Source organism: Myotis yumanensis, unplaced genomic scaffold (assembly GCF_028538775.1).
Source record: "Myotis yumanensis isolate MYYU_CA2020_CCGP unplaced genomic scaffold, mMyoYum1.0.hap1 SCAF_1, whole genome shotgun sequence".
NCBI classification, from domain to species: domain Eukaryota; kingdom Metazoa; phylum Chordata; class Mammalia; order Chiroptera; family Vespertilionidae; genus Myotis; species Myotis yumanensis.
In genome coordinates this window covers 130,547,304-130,564,814 of record NW_027223752.1, presented here as the reverse complement: position 1 = coordinate 130,564,814, position 17,511 = coordinate 130,547,304, and the positions used below count along the sequence as shown (strand labels likewise).

The 17,511-nt window shown below is 39.7% G+C and overlaps 2 pseudogenes; one reads left to right on the top strand and one right to left on the bottom strand.

The window, feature by feature from the left end:
- Positions 1-6,549: 6,549 nt before the first annotated feature.
- Positions 6,550-7,014, bottom strand: LOC139005735 (large ribosomal subunit protein uL15 pseudogene; annotated as a pseudogene).
- Positions 7,015-13,403: 6,389 nt separating this feature from the next.
- LOC139005726 (diphosphoinositol polyphosphate phosphohydrolase 1 pseudogene) lies at positions 13,404-14,066 on the top strand (annotated as a pseudogene).
- The last annotated feature ends 3,445 nt before the right edge of the window (positions 14,067-17,511 follow it).

Genomic DNA, 17,511 nt, shown 5'->3' with positions numbered 1-17,511 from the left:
GTCCTGTTTCTAGGTGAGAGTCTACTTATGTTGCTCCAGTAAATTATTAACTAGTCTCTACTGGCTCTTAATTTAACCTACTTCAAACCCATTTTTTAAACTGCTGCCTAAAGATAATGTAAATTGTCTTCTGATTGTTTCTTTTCCTGGCCCCAAAATGTAAAGATCCCCATTACCTCTAAGATGAAGCTCAGACTTCTTATGCAACTAACCATTCATCACATTCATCACTGTCTAGAGTCCACACCAAATCTAACTTTTTACTTTATTGCACATATCTCCTTGAAGAAGGCAGCTATGATCTAAGTCAGGGGTCCTCAAACTATGGCCCGCGGGCCACATGCGGCCCGCCAAAAACATTTATCCGGCCTGCCGGGTGTTTTTGCCGCCACTGCCTGTTGCTTAGCAGCCGACTCATCCCAGGCCCGCAGTGCGCATGTGTGGAATGTGCGCCGCACTCTCCGACTCCCCTCCTCCTCTCTGTCTCTCAACTCCTCCTCTCAGGCTCGGGTGTGATCGGACGAGTCATGAGCTTGCCTGTGCAGAGCGTGCTGCTGCCTGAGGACTGAGGTAAGAACAAGTTAGGATTTATTTTTTTTGAAGTTAGGAGGTCTATTTTTTTTATTTATTTTGCAGTTAGAAGGGCTTTTTTTTTGAAGTTAGGAGAGCCTTTTTTTTTTTTTTGAAGTTTTGTTTTTTTACTTCAAAATAAGATATGTGCAGTGTGCATAGGAATTTGTTCATAGTTTTTTTTTAAACTATAGTCCGGCCCTCCAACGGTCTGAGGGACAGTGAACTGGCCCCCTGTTTAAAAAGTTTGAGGACTCCTGATCTAAGCGATACATACATAGACTCTTGAGCCAAATCACTGAAGTCCAAGTGCTGCTTTACCATTTTCTAACCAGGTAAATAGTTTGGACAAATAACCTCTCTAAGCCACAGTTCCATCATCTGAAAACAAAGGTAATACTCCTAAATAATTCCTATAAAATATTTAAACATTCTAGCCCATAGTAAGCACTCTATTTCATTGTCCAATCAAATGGGACTACTGACCATTCCTAAAACACAATTTCCCTTTCATACTTCTATACCCCTTTCATCCAATTTTCTCAGCCTGGACTGATGTGCTCACTGAGCATCTGTCCACATTCTACAATCCTTTAAACTCCACTGTAAATGAAACTCCATGAACTCTTACATAATAAATGTAACTAAAACATCCCTCTCCTTTGAATCCTTATAGTGCTTTGTGTCATTGTTTTTTTATTTTTGATATATTCAAAGCCCACTGTTCTTTTTATTTATTTATTTATTTATTTATTTATTTATTTATTTATTTTGAATTGATCCTAAGAAAGGAAGGAAGGGAGAAAGAGAGAAACATTGATCAGTTGCCTCCCGTACATGCCCCAATGGGAATTGAACCCACAACCTAGGTATGTGTGCTGACTAGCCATCAAATCTGCCTCCTTTTGGTGTACGGAATAACACTCTAACCAACCAAACCACACTGGCCAGGGCTACTTTGTGTCATTCTTGATACACTAATTACATACTTCCAACTGTCTTAATCACCCATAATATTGTAACCTTTGTGTTTCTCAGGGCACCTGGTTCCGTATGTAGATATGTAAGTATAGACTAATGATGTATTTCCTGAATGAACTAATCCATCTATTAGCTCATTGAGACGACACAATGTCATGCCTCAGAAATCACTTCAGTAACTACATGCATTTCTTACTCTTCAACTGTTAACTTTCTCATTAAATAGCAAAAACAGTTTCAAGTAGACATTTTAAACATTTGTAACTTCAAATTCCACTCTTTTGAAGACGTGGAATATAAATAATTTATATTATCGAGGTGACAGAGAATAAGAATATTTGTTTCACAGATGAAATGAAATCCTACCTCTATGGTAATGTTGTCGTCTTCCAAAAAGTAGGCCGCTTCCAGAGGGACAGGGAGAGAATGGACGAGGACGGCACTCTCAAGGGAATCTGCTCCAGTGGGGAGACAGATCGCTCTCACATTTTATATCTCTAACAAAAACCCATTGAGCGCACCTGTTGAGAGGGTCCTTTGCCCCCTAAAGGTTTAGGAACAGGAACTAAAATCAGCTCTATCACGAACAAGGAACATGATGGTGTCTTATGCCCGGCTGTGGGCACACCTAAGAACTGCAATGGTCACTGTGGGCTGGTGCATCTCCAGCCAGTATGTTGGTGTGCATCCCCACAAAGAGGAAATTACATTTTCCAGTTGAGCCGCATGTAGCCTTTCCTCGCTGCCAGAAGAAAATTCTACCCCCATTTAACTTGAGAGATACTATTTCAATAATTATTGTCTTTCTTCCAATTTCACATCTTTCCATCTTCCCCAATACTTCCCCTGCAGTCCCACATGTAAATTAACATATGAAATAGATGTCACATGTTAGATGAAACTTTGTACATGTTTGGCTAGCCTAGTGAAAAAGACACTAAAAGTATCATATATTGAATTGGGGGAAAAAAAGTATATTACCTGATAAAAAACTGTTGCAGCTGAAATTTCTAGACATAATAGACATTGAGCTGTCGAACAATGCCTTTAAATCCATGTAGCATTAGTGTGAGTTCTCAGATTGTTGACTCTTTGTGTTGTGCTACAACAGAAGTTGGCTAAGTTTTCATGTGAAGATTTTCTAGATAGTAAACACCACAGGATTGCACGGCATATGGTCTCTGTCAAAACTATTCCATTGTGCCTACTATTTCATTGTAGCACAGTGAAGCTGTAAACAAAATAAGAACAGATGCATGTGGCTGTGATTCAATGAAAATTTATTCATGAACAGTGAAATTCAAACTTTAATTTCTACATCACAAAATATTATTTGTTTGCTTTTTTCATGATTAAAAAACTGTAAAACGATTCCTAGTTTTGAAGGCTGGTCAAAAATAGATGGCAGGCCAGATTTATCCCATGGGTGGTAGTTTGCTGCCCCTGGACTATTTAAATTTTGGATCCATAAATTAGTTGAATATGATAACTATATTCTGTTGTAGTGTATAGATGTCAAATTATATTCAGTTCATTGTTTTCATTGGTTTTCTGCCTGCTAAATCTGCCCATTTATAATAGAGGGGTACTGAGGTCTCTAATTATGATAGTAAATTTGTCTATTTTTCTTTGTAATTTTTTTTTTGCCTCATGTAGTTTGTCACTCTGTTATTGGGTGTATATGTTAAGGATTGTTATATTTTCTCGGAGAATTGGCTGCTTTATCATTATGTAATGCCCTTCAGTATCCCTGATATCTTCCCTTGCTTTGAGATTGGTTTTATCTAAAATGAATACAGCTACTCCTGCTTTCTTTTGGTTATTGTTAGGTTAATATGTGTTTTCTATCACTTTACCCTAATCTATATGTCTTTATAAAATGGAGTTTCTTTCTTTTTTTTTTTTTTAAATATATTTTATTGATTTTTTACAGAGAGGAAGAGAGAGGGACAGAGAGTTAGAAACATCGATGAGAGAGAAACATCGACCAGCTGCCTCCTGCACATCTCCTTCTGGGGGTGTGCCCGCAACCAACGTACATGCCCTTGACCGGAATCGAACCCGGGACCCTTCAGTCCGCAGGCCGACGCTCTATCCACTGAGCCAAACCGGTTTCGGCAATGGAGTTTCTTATAAACAACATTTAGTTGAGTTTCTTTTGAGCCAGGCTGACAATTTGTCTTCTAGTTGATGCATTTAGACCATTGATGTTCAAAGTTATTACTAACCATAAAGGAAATTAAAGATAAATACCATTAATATTCCGAAACTTTATAGATCATTTTAATGTCAGAATCTTTACTGGCAAAACAAAACAATATTGGTGCAAATATTCCCAAATTATAAATTAAATAGATCATATGAAGTTCTCAAGATGAACACTACATTATAAATTTTCCAATGTCACAAAGAAATATTGTTTTTTCAATTCAACATTTCAATGCTGTAGCACTTAAAAGATTGCTATGTAACTTAAGAATGCTATTTAATATAAACTTCCAAAAATTGAAAAGCATAGTGAAATGTATTTTTGTGAGGCAGATTATTTTATGATAGTACATATGACAACTATAGTTTTTGATGGGAAAAAATCACATTTGGAATTTTTAATTATATTTATTGCGGTGACATTGGTTAATAAGATTATTAAGTTTCAAGTGTACGTTTCTATGATAGATGTGTGCCCACCACCCAAAGTCAACTACAATGAAATACCAGTTCACGTATGTTAGAATGGCTATTACTAATATTTGGAATTTTAAAAAAATCTTATTTCAAAAATTCTTACTAAAATAAGAAAGTTATAGAAGAGAGGTAATTTGGGGAAGATGAAAGAGGTAATACTAAAACAATCCAGGAAATCATATTAAAGAGAAATGAGGGTTCATCTAGGTCAGTGATGGCAAACCTTTTGAGCTCGGCGTGTCAGCATTTTGAAAAACCCTAACTTAACTCTGGTGCCGTGTCACATATAGAAATTTGTTGATATTTGCAACCATAGTAAAACAAAGACTTATATTTTTGATATTTATTTTATATATATTAAATGCCATTTAACAAAGAAAAATCAACCAAAAAAATGAGTTCGCGTGTCACCTCTGACACGCGTGTCATAGGTTCGCCATCACTGATCTAAGACATCCAATTTGCTTTTGACCAAAAGCAGATTAACAGCTATACTCAATTTTAAAAATTATATTTTTATTGATTTCAGAGAGGAAGGGAGAGAAAGATAGAAACATCAATGAAGAGAATCATTGATCGGCTGCCTCCTGCACGCCCTCTACTGGGGCTGGAGCCCCACAACAGGGGCCTGTGGTCTTGACTGGAATCTAACCTGGGACCCTTCAGTCTGCAGGCTGATGCTCTATCCACTGAGACAAACAAGCTAGGGCACTAATTTTTTTAAAGGCAGTTTGTGACAGTGGAGGGGCCAATGGCAGAAAAGTCTTTGATATTTTTATGGGAGGTAAAAGCTTAAATTTGGAGAAATGTTGAGTTCTGGGGATAAAAAAATAAATATACTTAGGAAATGCTCATATCAATTAAATTTGGTTCTTGGAAGAGTTAACTAGTTTTTATCCTAATAACAATGTACAGATGTTACATTGGTGGGACAAACTGCTCCCTGTGGCACAGTGGTTTCCTTAGAGAATACTGCTACTTGCACCCAGAAAAATCTGAGGTAAGAGACCAGAGTGGATGAGAGAGACATGACTTTTCACCTCAGTACATGCAAACAACAAGTGCTACACTGATAATCTCAAAAAACTAAAAAATTAGATGCCGTTTTTTAGATTTATATTCTGATGCTCTTGAATACCATAAGGGGACTACACCAAATATTTACTAACTTCTACTATGTCTCAGGCACTGCAGGGAATGTAAGCATATGAAAGAAGCTGGCAGCCTTTGGCTCAATATAATATTTTAATTCTCTAACAAATATCCATTGAGTAATTTAGATATGCTTTCTCAAATAGTCACATTTCAAATATATTTGGGAATTGCTTAATGATTATGCTTCTATATTATGTTTTGGATAAGCTTGGAGTCCATGTTTAATAAAATACATTAGGTAATGAGTGCATTGTTCTGATGATTATCATAGCACAATAATATGTTAAGCTCATTAAATAAAATTAAGTATTGCATTTCACAGAAAGACAGATTATTAATATTTAAACAAAATAACTTTTTTGCATAGGAACAAAAGGACATAGTCTATCCTCAATGTCAATCATTTTAAAGGTGAAGATCATGTTTCAAAAAGCTTTTCTAGTGAATTCTTAATAAATAAGCAAAGGCCTTCTGGTACATTTACACCATGGAACACTATGCAGCAGTAAAAAAGTATTTCTTACCCTTAGAGACAGCATGGAGGGAACTGGAGAGTATTATGATAAACAAAATAAGCCAGTCAGAGAAAGACAAATAGCACCTGACTTTACTCATATATGGAATCTAGAGAACAGAATAAACTGATGAATAAAATAGATCCAGAGACACAGAAGCATGGGATAGACTTTTGAATCTCGGAGGGAAGGTGAGGGTGGGTGGGTTGTTGGGAAGAGATTAACTAAAGAACTGTATTTATGTATGCATAGCCCATGGACACAGACAATAGTGTGGTGAAGGCCTGGGGTGGGTGTGGGGTGGGTGTGGACTAGAAGGGGTTAATGGGGGAAAAAAGGGACATCTATAATACTTTCAACAATAAAGATTAAAAAAAAAGCAAAGACGACACATTCCTAAAACCCTGTAACAATACCCTAATCAAATGTGAGATATGTAAACAATATATTCTCATTAAATTTTGTCAAATATTACATGAATTAAGCATCATGTGACTGGAGAATAATACCTGTTATACAATAATTATTTCTTTATATGATGACTTTAAAATGTATGAATTCTCTTAAAAGACATTACTAAATAACTTTTCTGAAACTTTTTCTTTTCTTTTTTTACTTTTACAAAAGTACTTGGACATTTTAATGAACTCCACTCCATGTAGCTTCAAGCTACCAGGACACAGGCCCCACCAACACCCTTAATCTTCTCAGCTCTTCTGCTGAAGAACTTGGCCTTCACAATGACAGGCTGCTTTGGGAGCTTTCCCTTCCCCAGAACTTTGTAGTAGCTCTATTGCACCACATCAATGATAGGAGCAACTCCAGTCTTGCTTTTGGCAGCATTCACCCGTGTCTGCTCACTGACCAGGGTCCACAGTTTATCAAGGTTGACTGTTGGGCAGAAGCTCTGGTTCCTCTTCAAGTGGTAATGCCTCATACCAACTTTCCCAAAGTAACCTGGATGATATTTGTTGAAGTTGATCCTGTGATGATGCAGGCCGCCAGCATTATCGCGGCCCCCCAGGTGCTTCCTGTGCTTGCCGATGGGGCCGTGGCCATGGCTCACGTGGCCCCGAAGTTTCCGGGTCTTCCTCAGTCTGGATGCCATGTCGGCGGCCAAGTTGCCTGAAACTTTTTCTAATATTAATATTGGGCAATGCTGTTAAAAATATAAGTGATTTGCCCTGACTGGTTTGGCTCAGTGGATAGAGCGTCGGCCTGCGGACTGAAGGTTCCCAGGTTCGATTCTGGCCAGGGGCATGTACCTTGGTTGCGGGTGCGTCCCCAGTGGGAGGCGTGCAAGAGGCGGCTGATCGATGTTTCTCTCCCATCGATGTTTCTAACTTTCTATCCCTCTCCCTTCATCTCTGTAAAAAATCAATAAAATATAAAAAAAATATATGTGATTTTATCAAACAAAAAATTGATTTACATAAATGATGGCCAACTAGAAATTCTCATTTCTAAAATAGCACCATAATATTGCTTAAAGTAATCCTGGGAAACTTCATTGACTAACTTAATTAGAGATTAAAAGGCCTTTGAGAAAGAACCACCTTCTACCACCCACCACATAGTTTTGTAAACACGTAGAAGAAAAACGAAGGAGAAAAAATCCAAATACAAGGGCAATTGAGTTTTTGGAGAATATTTTCTTGTAGCTGGGGACCAGCCACTATAGTGTTACTCAGGGGTAAAGGATATAAAAGAACATGAAAAACTGGGAACTTCTTTATTTGGAGCTACATTTGCCACCACCATAGTTTAATATAGTAAGATATTGGATGAAGACAGCTGACATGTTGGGGCAATAGAAAAAAACAAAATGATGAGTTGTTATCACAAAATTTATACTTAAATTTATTCTCCTATGCATAACATGGTAAACACAGAATAAGTGATGTCAGAAGAGTGGCAGTGTAAGGGCGCAACTTTTCCTCTCCCCCAGACATTTCAACAAGTTAAACATCTATAACTCAACAAAGAAATCTCTGCTCAGCACAGATGCACACCTGAGAGACCCATGCAGTGAAACACATAAAGGTGGGAATCTGGGAATAAACAGGGAAACCAGAAGGGAGAAAAGCACAGAAGGCCTGCAGCGGGGAGCTCATGGCTCAGCAGGCCAGGAAAGGGGAGAAAGGTGGAGGTAATAGGCGCTTCCCTTGGCTAGGCAGGAGGAACAAAGAGCTGCAGGGCTGGGGGCAGCCCAGCAGAGTAAGCTGTGAGCAGTGAGAGAGCAAATAGTGTCTGAGTTGGCAGGCTGACAGAGGTGTTTCAGACAGAAACAGAGCCACAGAGCCCTGCCGTAGTTTGAACTCCGAAGACTCACCTCCTCTTGCCTTTGGAATTGGGTCCAGAAGCATATCATCGGTAATCCAAGAGCTGTTGTAATAGAGTCGCTGTTTCCTTCTGTGACTGATCCTCAGGAGGGGTTCTTGGGGTGGGACCTTGCGGAGATCAAAGGTCGCCATTGTAGTGAGGGCAAAACAAACCCCACCACCAAGCAGTGTGTCTGTACTATCCTAAGGAAGCCACAGAGGTTCAAGACTGGGAGATGACAGAGGTAAAAATCTCGTGATTCAGTGCCATCTACTGGAATATAGTGGAAAAACCTCTTCAGAGATAAATGTGAAAACAAAGGACAGCAAATACCATGAAGAACCACAGGAACAATGATAACCAGAAAGAAAATGAAGAATCCCCAGAAAGCAGGCTGGAACACATGGAAATACATGAAATAAATATTTCAAGACAAATTTCAAGATTGTAGTTCTGAAAATACTCAACAAGATACAAGAAAACACTGACTATTCAGTGCACTCAGAAAACAAATCTTTGAACAAAATGAGCATTTTACCAAGGAAATTGAACTTTTGAGAAAGAATTAATAAAAAATCCTGGAAATGAAGTTTGCAATTAAGAAGATTAAGAATGAGAAACTGAGCATAGAAAATAGAACCAACCAGTTAGAGGAAAGAACTAGTGATATCAGAGATAGGAATCAAGAAATGACACAAAGGGAAGAAGAGAGAGACATGAGAATAAAGAAAAATAAAAGCTCTATGAGGCCTCTCTGACTCTATCAGAAAAGGTAATATTAAAATTATAGGCATTGTGGAGGAGGAAGAGAGGGAACAAGGAATGGAGAGTCTATTAAAACAAATAATGGATGAGAACTTCCTGAATCTATGGAAAGAACTAGTTTCTCGAATCCAAGAAGCAAACAAAACATCTAGTTACTTATCTCAATGCAAAGAGACCCTCTCCAGGGCACTTGGTATTGAAGCTGTCAAAAATTAATGACAAAGAAAAAATTCTCAAAAAAAAGGACATGACTTACAAAGGGAATTCCATCAGAATTTCATCCAATGTCTCAGCAGGAACTCTACAAGCCAGAAGAGAGTGGAACCAAACATTCAAACGTCTAAGAGAGGAATTACTAGCTACAAATAATATATCCAGCAAAATTATCTATTAAATATGAAGACAAAATAAAGACATTCCCAGAAATAAAGAAGTTGAGGGATTTTATTGCCAGAAAACCTCTAGTGCAGGAAATACTCAAGTGAGTTATTCTGCCTGAAACAAAGAACATAAGGTCACAACATTACAAGTAAGATCACTAAAAAGCTTACAGCAGTGATGGAGAACCTTTTGAGCTTGGCGTGTCAGCATTTTGAAAAACCCTAACTTAACTCTGGTGCCATGTCACATATAGAAATTTTTTGATATTTGCAACCATAGTGAAACAAAGACTTACATTTTTGATATTTATTTTATATATTTAAATGCCATTTAACAAAGAAAAATCAACCAAAAAAATGAGTTCGCGTGTCACCTCTGACACGCGTGTCATAGGTTCGCCATCACTGGCTTACAGCATAAACGGGGATAATTTGTGACAACAAAAACATACAAGGGAAAGCAGAAAGGTCTGAACTGGCAAAAAAAGGTGAAGATCAAATGCACTCAAAAGGGGAAAAAACTATGGTATGTATGCAACTTGATTTTTTGTACACCTAATCGTAACCACACACAAAAACCTCCAAACTAGGACATTTAGCTTAAACAAAAAGAGGAAACAGAGGAGAGATGTATGGAATATCACCAAACAAAAATAGCAGACAGAAACATAAAGGAAGAGAACCAAATGGAGGTACAGAGCTACCAGAAAACAAAAGATAAAATGGCTATAGAGAATCCTCATACACCAATAATTATCCTAAATGTAAATATTCTGAATTCACCAATAATGAGGCACAGAGTAGCAGAATGGTTCAAAAAACAAAACCCAACCATCTGCTGCCTACAAGAGACACATCTAAGCTGCAAAGACAAAGTTATATTCAAAGTGAAAAGGGTAGAAAATGATTCTCCAAGGAAATAAAATCCACAAAAAAGCAGGTATGGCCATACTATGTCTGACAAAATAGATATCAAAATAGCAACAATAACAAGAGATGAAGATGGACACTTTATAATGATAAAGGGAACATTACATCAAGGACATATAACACTTCTTTGCCGGAAGCCGGTCCATCCTTGCTGCCTTACACAGTCGCTGCAGGAAAGAAACATCTGCACAGCATATGTTTCAATGGACCTGGCATATATAGCATACTGTTCTTAATATGTTTGCTCCCGTTAGCGCCATGTGTTTTAACCAAGGTCACCTCTCCGAGAAAGGTTGTTTCCCCAGGTGGAGATCATTCCCTGAGGTTAGGGAGGGGATACAACCCCTTAATTAGTGCCAGGCGGGTAGTTAAGCTACATAATCTTTACTCCCTGGAATGGAGATAAGAAACGCCCTAACCTTTGTAATAGAAATTGACAGGATTAAAATCGGCTGGTATAAATACGGATGTAACAAGACAATAAACATCAGATCCTCATCAGAACCTCATCAGTTCCTAACCAGAGCTCCGACCAGAACTTTGGCTGGAAATCCTGGGTATAGGTCCTGACTAGGCTGCTGATCAACTGAAGGCTGTCTTTGTGTCATTCCTTCTTCGCCGACTCCGTCCACACCTTTGGGGACCCCTGGACCCGCTGGGATTGGACCCCAGCACTTCTTAATATATATGTACCCAGCCATGGAGCACCAAATATATAAAACAACTACTCAAAGGACAAAAGGGAGAAACAGATCAAAACACAGTCATAGTCGGGAACCTTAATACTCCATTGACAGCTCTAGACAGATCAACCAAATAGAAAATCAATAAAGAAATATCAGCCTTAAATGACACACTAGACCAAATGGACATAATTGACATTTCAGAACCTTTCATCCCAGAACATCTAATTATACATTCTTCTCCAGTGCATATGGAACATTCTCAAGGATAGACTATATGTTGGGTCACAAAACTAGCATCAACAAATTCAAGAAGATTAAAATTGTACCAAGCATATTCTCTAACCATGATGCCTCCAAATTAGAAATCAATTTCAAAAAGGAAGTAAAGAAAACCACAAATACATGGAGATTAAATACTACTAAAAGGGATTGGGTCAAAGAAGAGATAAAAGATGAGATAAAAAGATATATAGAGACAAGTGAGAATGACAATACAACTTACCAAAACCTCTGGGATGCAATGAAAGTAGTAATAAGAGGGAAGTCTATATCATTATAGGCCTATCTCAAGAAACAAGAGAAATCTCAAGTAAACAACCTAACATCACATCTTAAAGTACTAGAAAAAGAAAAAAAGCAACCCAAAGGCAGGAGAAGAAAGGAACTAATAAAATTAGAGCAGAATTAAATGAAATAAACAACAAAAAGACGATTCAAAAAATCAATAAAACAAGGAGCTGGTTCTATAAACAGATTAATAAAACTAACAAGACCCTGGTTAGACTCACTAAGGAAAAAAGGGAAAAGACCTATATAAAAAAATCAGAAATAAGAGAGGAGAAGTCACCACAGACCTCACAGATATACAAAGGATCATACTAGAATATTATTAAAGACTATATGCTACCAAATTCAATAACCTAGAAGAAATGGATAAGTTCCTAGAAATATATAATCTTCCCAGACTAAATCATAAAGAATTGGATTATCGGATTTACAAAATGGAGATCACCAGAGAGAGACAAGATGGCGGCAGAATAGGCAGACTTGTCCCAAGGCTTGTCCCAGAGCAAATAGAATGAGCAGCTGAAACAGATAACATCCACCCCCGAATTGGCGAAGTATACTCAGCTGGTAAGACAGTTTGCAGCTGGGAAGGGCAGAGTTCCCCTGGAAAGGTAAAAACCAGGCACCTGGGCAGGAAAGTTTGCCAGATCTCTGAGCCCAGAGGGTCAGAGGGAGACCGTGCAACACCCAGCTGCATCCTTTGGGACAGGCACAGCCCCTGACTGGGGAAAGGAAATCTGCAAGACTGTTGGTGCCGGGGGATTTAAGATCTGGGTGCCATAATTATGGAGGACTGAACCTAAAGGGGGCAGCCTGAAGCGCTGACCAGAACATGCAGTGCCATGCTAGAGAGCAAGCCACATAACCAGACACCTGGAGAGGAGGTGCAGTGACACGTGCAGCTCACTCCTGTCCAAAGAGCAGCAGCCATGCAAGCAGCCCACCCCCATCCGAGGAGGAGCACACTTGCAATCAACCTGTCCAAGTCCAAGGAGCAGTAGCCCCACAAGCAGATCACCACATCAGAGGAACAACAGCAGCGTGCAGCCAGCCCCCATTCAAGGAACAGCAGCCACGTGAGCAGTCCACCCCAGTTCAAGGAGTAGCAGCTGTGTGTGTAGCCCACCCCCATCCAAGGAACAGCAGCCTCGTGATCAGCACACCCTCTGTCTGAGGAACAGCAGCTGTGTGAGAAGCCTCCCCCCACCAGCCAGAGGAGGCACTATGGCTGTGAACAGCACCCACCAGAAGAGCTGCTGCCAACTGAGGAGCGACTGCTACCATAACCACCCGAGGAGCAACCACAGCACAAGGAGCCACAGCCACCCAAGGAGCAGCCCCCGAACGACTCAACATCTAGATCTGTTGGTGAGATCAAACATGGGTAGACAAAGAAACCCCCAAAGGAAAGAAGAGGGCTCACCAGAAAAGCAGCTAAGTGAAACAGAGGCATGCAACATGTCAGAAAAAGAATTCAGATTAAGGGTCCTAGAGTGCGTAAAACGGATGGAGGAAAAAATCAACAACTTATGCAAGAATCAAGAAGAAACAGATGGGCCGCTGACGCAGCGCGCCCAAGATGGCGGCGCGGTCGTCGTCGGGGGTGGCAGCAGCAGTGGGGGCGGCGGCCGTGGTGGCAGCTGGGACGACAGCCGTGACGGCGGCGGTGGCGCGGGGCCTGGGACAGGGGGAATGAGGAGGCCGCGGCAAGCCAGCAGCAGATCCGTGTAGTGGAGGAGCCGCCCCCCCTCTCCGCGTCCCTTGGCTGAGCTGGGGGCGCGCGCGTGCGGCCGTCCACAGCGGGCTTCCCACCCTCCACTCCCGCGACCCGCACCACACCCCCACCCGGGCCAGACGATGATGAAGCTCAAGTCGAACCAGACCCGCACCTACGACGGCGACGGCTACAAGAAGCGGGCCACGTGCCTGTGTTTCCGCAGCGAGAGCTAGGAGGAGGTGCTACTGGTGAGCAGTAGTCACCATCCAGACCGGTGGATTGTCCCTGGAGGAGGCATGGAGCCTGAGGAGAGCCGAGAGTGGCAGCAGTCCGGGAAGTCTGCGAGGAGGCTGGAGTAAAAGGGACATTGGGAAGATTAGTTGGAATTTTTGAGATCAGGAGAGGAAGCACAGAACATATGTCTATGTGCTCATTGTCACGGAGGTGCTGGAAGACTGGGAGGACTCAGTTAACACTGGAAGGAAGCGGGAGTGGTTTAAGGTAAAAGAGGCCATCAAAGTGCTGCAGTACCACAAGACTGTGCAGGCATCATATTTTGAGATGTTGAGGCAAGGCTACTCCACCAACAATGGCACCCCGGTCATGGCCATTAGATGACTGAAGATCTGGAAGAGGGTGGAAATTGGAAACCAGACTGAGTGCAGACCTTCCCTCTCACCATTGCTCTCCTCCCTCTCCTCACAGGCCTCCACTCTCAAATAAGGCATGGCAGCAGAGAAAGGGCTCAGTGATAATGTTGCTGTTTGGTGTTATGTGATGGGCTTTTCTTCTCAGTTGGGCAGGGGGTGTAATTTGTAAGTCCTTTTGTGCATGATCTGCCCCTCCCTGTTCACATCCTACATTCTCAGAGGCAAACAGCCTTCCTCTGCCTCGGATTCTGAAGGGTTCCATCTGTCGCATCCTGGCCCTGGCCAGGCTCTCTTCTTCGATTTTTAAATTTTTTTTAAAATTAAAAGATACCAATACGAAAAAAAAAAAAGAAGAAGAAACAGATGAAAAAAAAAACAACAACTTATGTAATAATCAAAAAGAAATGGATGAAAAAATCAATAACTTATGTCAGAACCAAGAAGAAATGAAGAGTGATATAGCTTCAATAAAAAACACCATTGAAAGTTTCAACAATAGACTAGGAGAAGTGGAGGACCAAATTAGTGAATTAGAAGACAGGGAAACAAAACACACCCAAACTGAATTGCAATTGAAGAAAAAATTAAAAGACATAAGGAGAGCCTAAGGGAGCTATGGGACAACATGAAACGAGACAATATACGAATAATAGGGGTGCCAGAACAACAGAAAGAGGAACAAAGGTTAGAAAACCTATTGGAAGAAATAATATCAGAAAGCTTCCCTAGGTGGGGAAGAAAAAAGTCACACAAGCACAGAGAGTCCCAAACAAGGTGAACCCGAAAAGACCCACACCAAGACACATCATCATTACCATGGCAAATGTTCAGGACAAAGAGAGAATCTTACAGGCTGCAAGAGAGAGACGGAAAGTTACATACAAGGGATCTCCCATTAGATTATCAAATGATTTCTCAACAGCAACACATCAGGCCAGAAAAGAATGGACGGAAATTTACAAAGTGATGCAAAGCAAAGGACTGAATCCAAGAATACTCTATCTAGCAAGGCTATCATTCAAAATTGAAGGGGAAATAAGAAGATTCATAGACAAAAAAAGGTTAAGGGAGTTTATCACCACCAAGCCAGCAATGCAAGAAATGCTAAAGGGACTGATGTAAAAAGAAGAAATAAAAAGCTAAGAAAGAAAACAGGCACAAAAAATAGAAATGGCTACAAAGAAGTACCTTTCAATAATAACTTTAAACGTAAATGGACTAAATGCTCCAATCAAAAGACATCGAGTGGCTGAATGGATAAAACAACATGACCCATATATTTGCTGTCTACAAGAGACCCACCTCAGAATAAGGGACTCACACAGACAGAAAGTGAAGGGATGGAAAAATATCTTTCAGGCAAATGGAAATGAAAAAAAAAGCTGGGGTAGAAATACTTATATTGGACAAAATAGACCTCAAAGTAAAAGCTATAACAAGAGATAAGGAAGGCCACTTCATAATACTAAAGGGATCAATACAACAAGAGGATATAACCCTGATAAACATATATGCACCCAATGCAGGAGCACCCAAATACATAAAAAAACTCCTGGAAGATATCAAGAGAGAGATCGACAATAATACAATCATAGTAGGGGACATTAATACACTACTGACATCACTGGATAAATCCTCTAGACAAACAATCAGCAAAGAAACAGCAATCCTAAATGACTCACTAGATCAGATAGACTTAATTGACATCTTCAGAACACTTCACCCCAAAGCCATGGAATATACATTCTTCTCAAGGGCTCATGGGACATATTCAAAAATAGACCACATATCGGGTCACAAACAAAGTCTCCCCAAATTCAAGAAGATTGAAATCATACCAAGCATCTTCTCAGACCACGATGGCATAATATTAGAAATAAACTACAATAAAAACAACCCAGAATACTCAAACACTTGGAAGCTGAATAGCATGTTATTAAATATTGATTGGGTTACCAATGAGATCAAAGAAGAAATTAAAAACATCCTGGAAACTAATGACAATGAAAACACAACAATCCAAAACCGATGGGACACAATGAAAGCAGTCCTGAGAGGGAAGTTTATAGCTCTACAGGCCTATTTCAAAAAACAAGAAAAAAATGATAGCAAATCACCCAACTCTACAACTCAAAGAATTAGAAAGAGGGCAACAAGAAAAGCCCAGAGTGAGCAGAAGGAAGGAAATAATAAAAATTAGAGCATAAATAAATGACAGAGAGACCAAAAAAACAATACAGAAAATCAATGAAACCAAGAGCTGGTTCTTTGAAAGGATAAACAAGATTGACAAACCCCTAGCCAGGCTCACCAAGAAGCAAAGAGAGAGGACCCAAATAAACCAAATCAGAAATGATAGAGGCGAAATAACAACAGACCCCACAGAAATACAAATGATTGTTAAAAAATACTATGGACAGCTCAATTCCAACAAACTAGACAACCTGGAGGAAATAGACATATTCCTAGAAAAATACAACCTTCCAAATCTCAATCAGAAGAATCTAAAAATCTCAACAGGCCATTAACTATGGAAGAAATTGAAGCAGTCATCAAAAAGCTTCCAGCAAACAAAAGCCCAGGGCCAGACGGCTTCACAGGGGAGTTTTACCAAACATTCAAGGAAGAACTAAAACCTATCCTCCTCAGACTACTACAAAAAATTCAAGAGGAAGGAACATTTCCAAGCTCATTCTATGAAGCCAGCACCACCCTAGTACCAAAACCAGGTAAAGACAACACAATGAAAGAGAATTACAGGCCAATATCCCTCATGAACATAGATGCCAAAATCCTCAACAAAATCTTAGCAAATCGGATCCAGCAGTACATCAGAAAGATCATACACCATGACCATATAGGATATATCCCAGGGATGCAAGGATGGTACAATATACGCAAATCAATAAACGTGATACAGCACATAAACAAATTGAAAGAAAAAACCCACATAGTCATATCAATTGATGCAGAAAAAGCATTTGACAAAATCCAACACCCATTTTTGATAAAACTCTCAGCAAGGTGGGAATAGAATGATCATACCTCAACATAATAAAAGCCATATATGACAAACCCACAGCCAACATCATAATCAATGGACAAAAACTAACACCATTTCCCCTAAGAACAGGAACAAGACAGGGATGCCCACTCTCACCACTCCTGTTCAACATAGTACTGGAAGTATTAGCCATTGCAATTAGACAAGAAGAAGATATAAAAGGCATCCAAATCGGAAAAGAAGAAGTAAAACTGTCCTTATTTGCAGTTGACATGATATTATACATAAAAAACCCTAAAGAATCCATCAAAAAACTATTAGACTTAATAAATGAATTCAGCAATGTAGCAGGATACAAAATTAACGCCAAGAAATCTACGGCATTTCTATACACTAATAGTGAACTTACAGAAAGGGAGACTAAAAAAACAACCCCATTTACCATTGCACCAAAAAAATTAAGCTACCTAGGAATAAACTTAACTAAAGTGGTAAAAGACCTCTATTCAGAAAACTACAGGATATTGAAAAAAGAGATAGAGGAAGACATAAACAGATAGAAGAACATACCGTGTTCATGGATT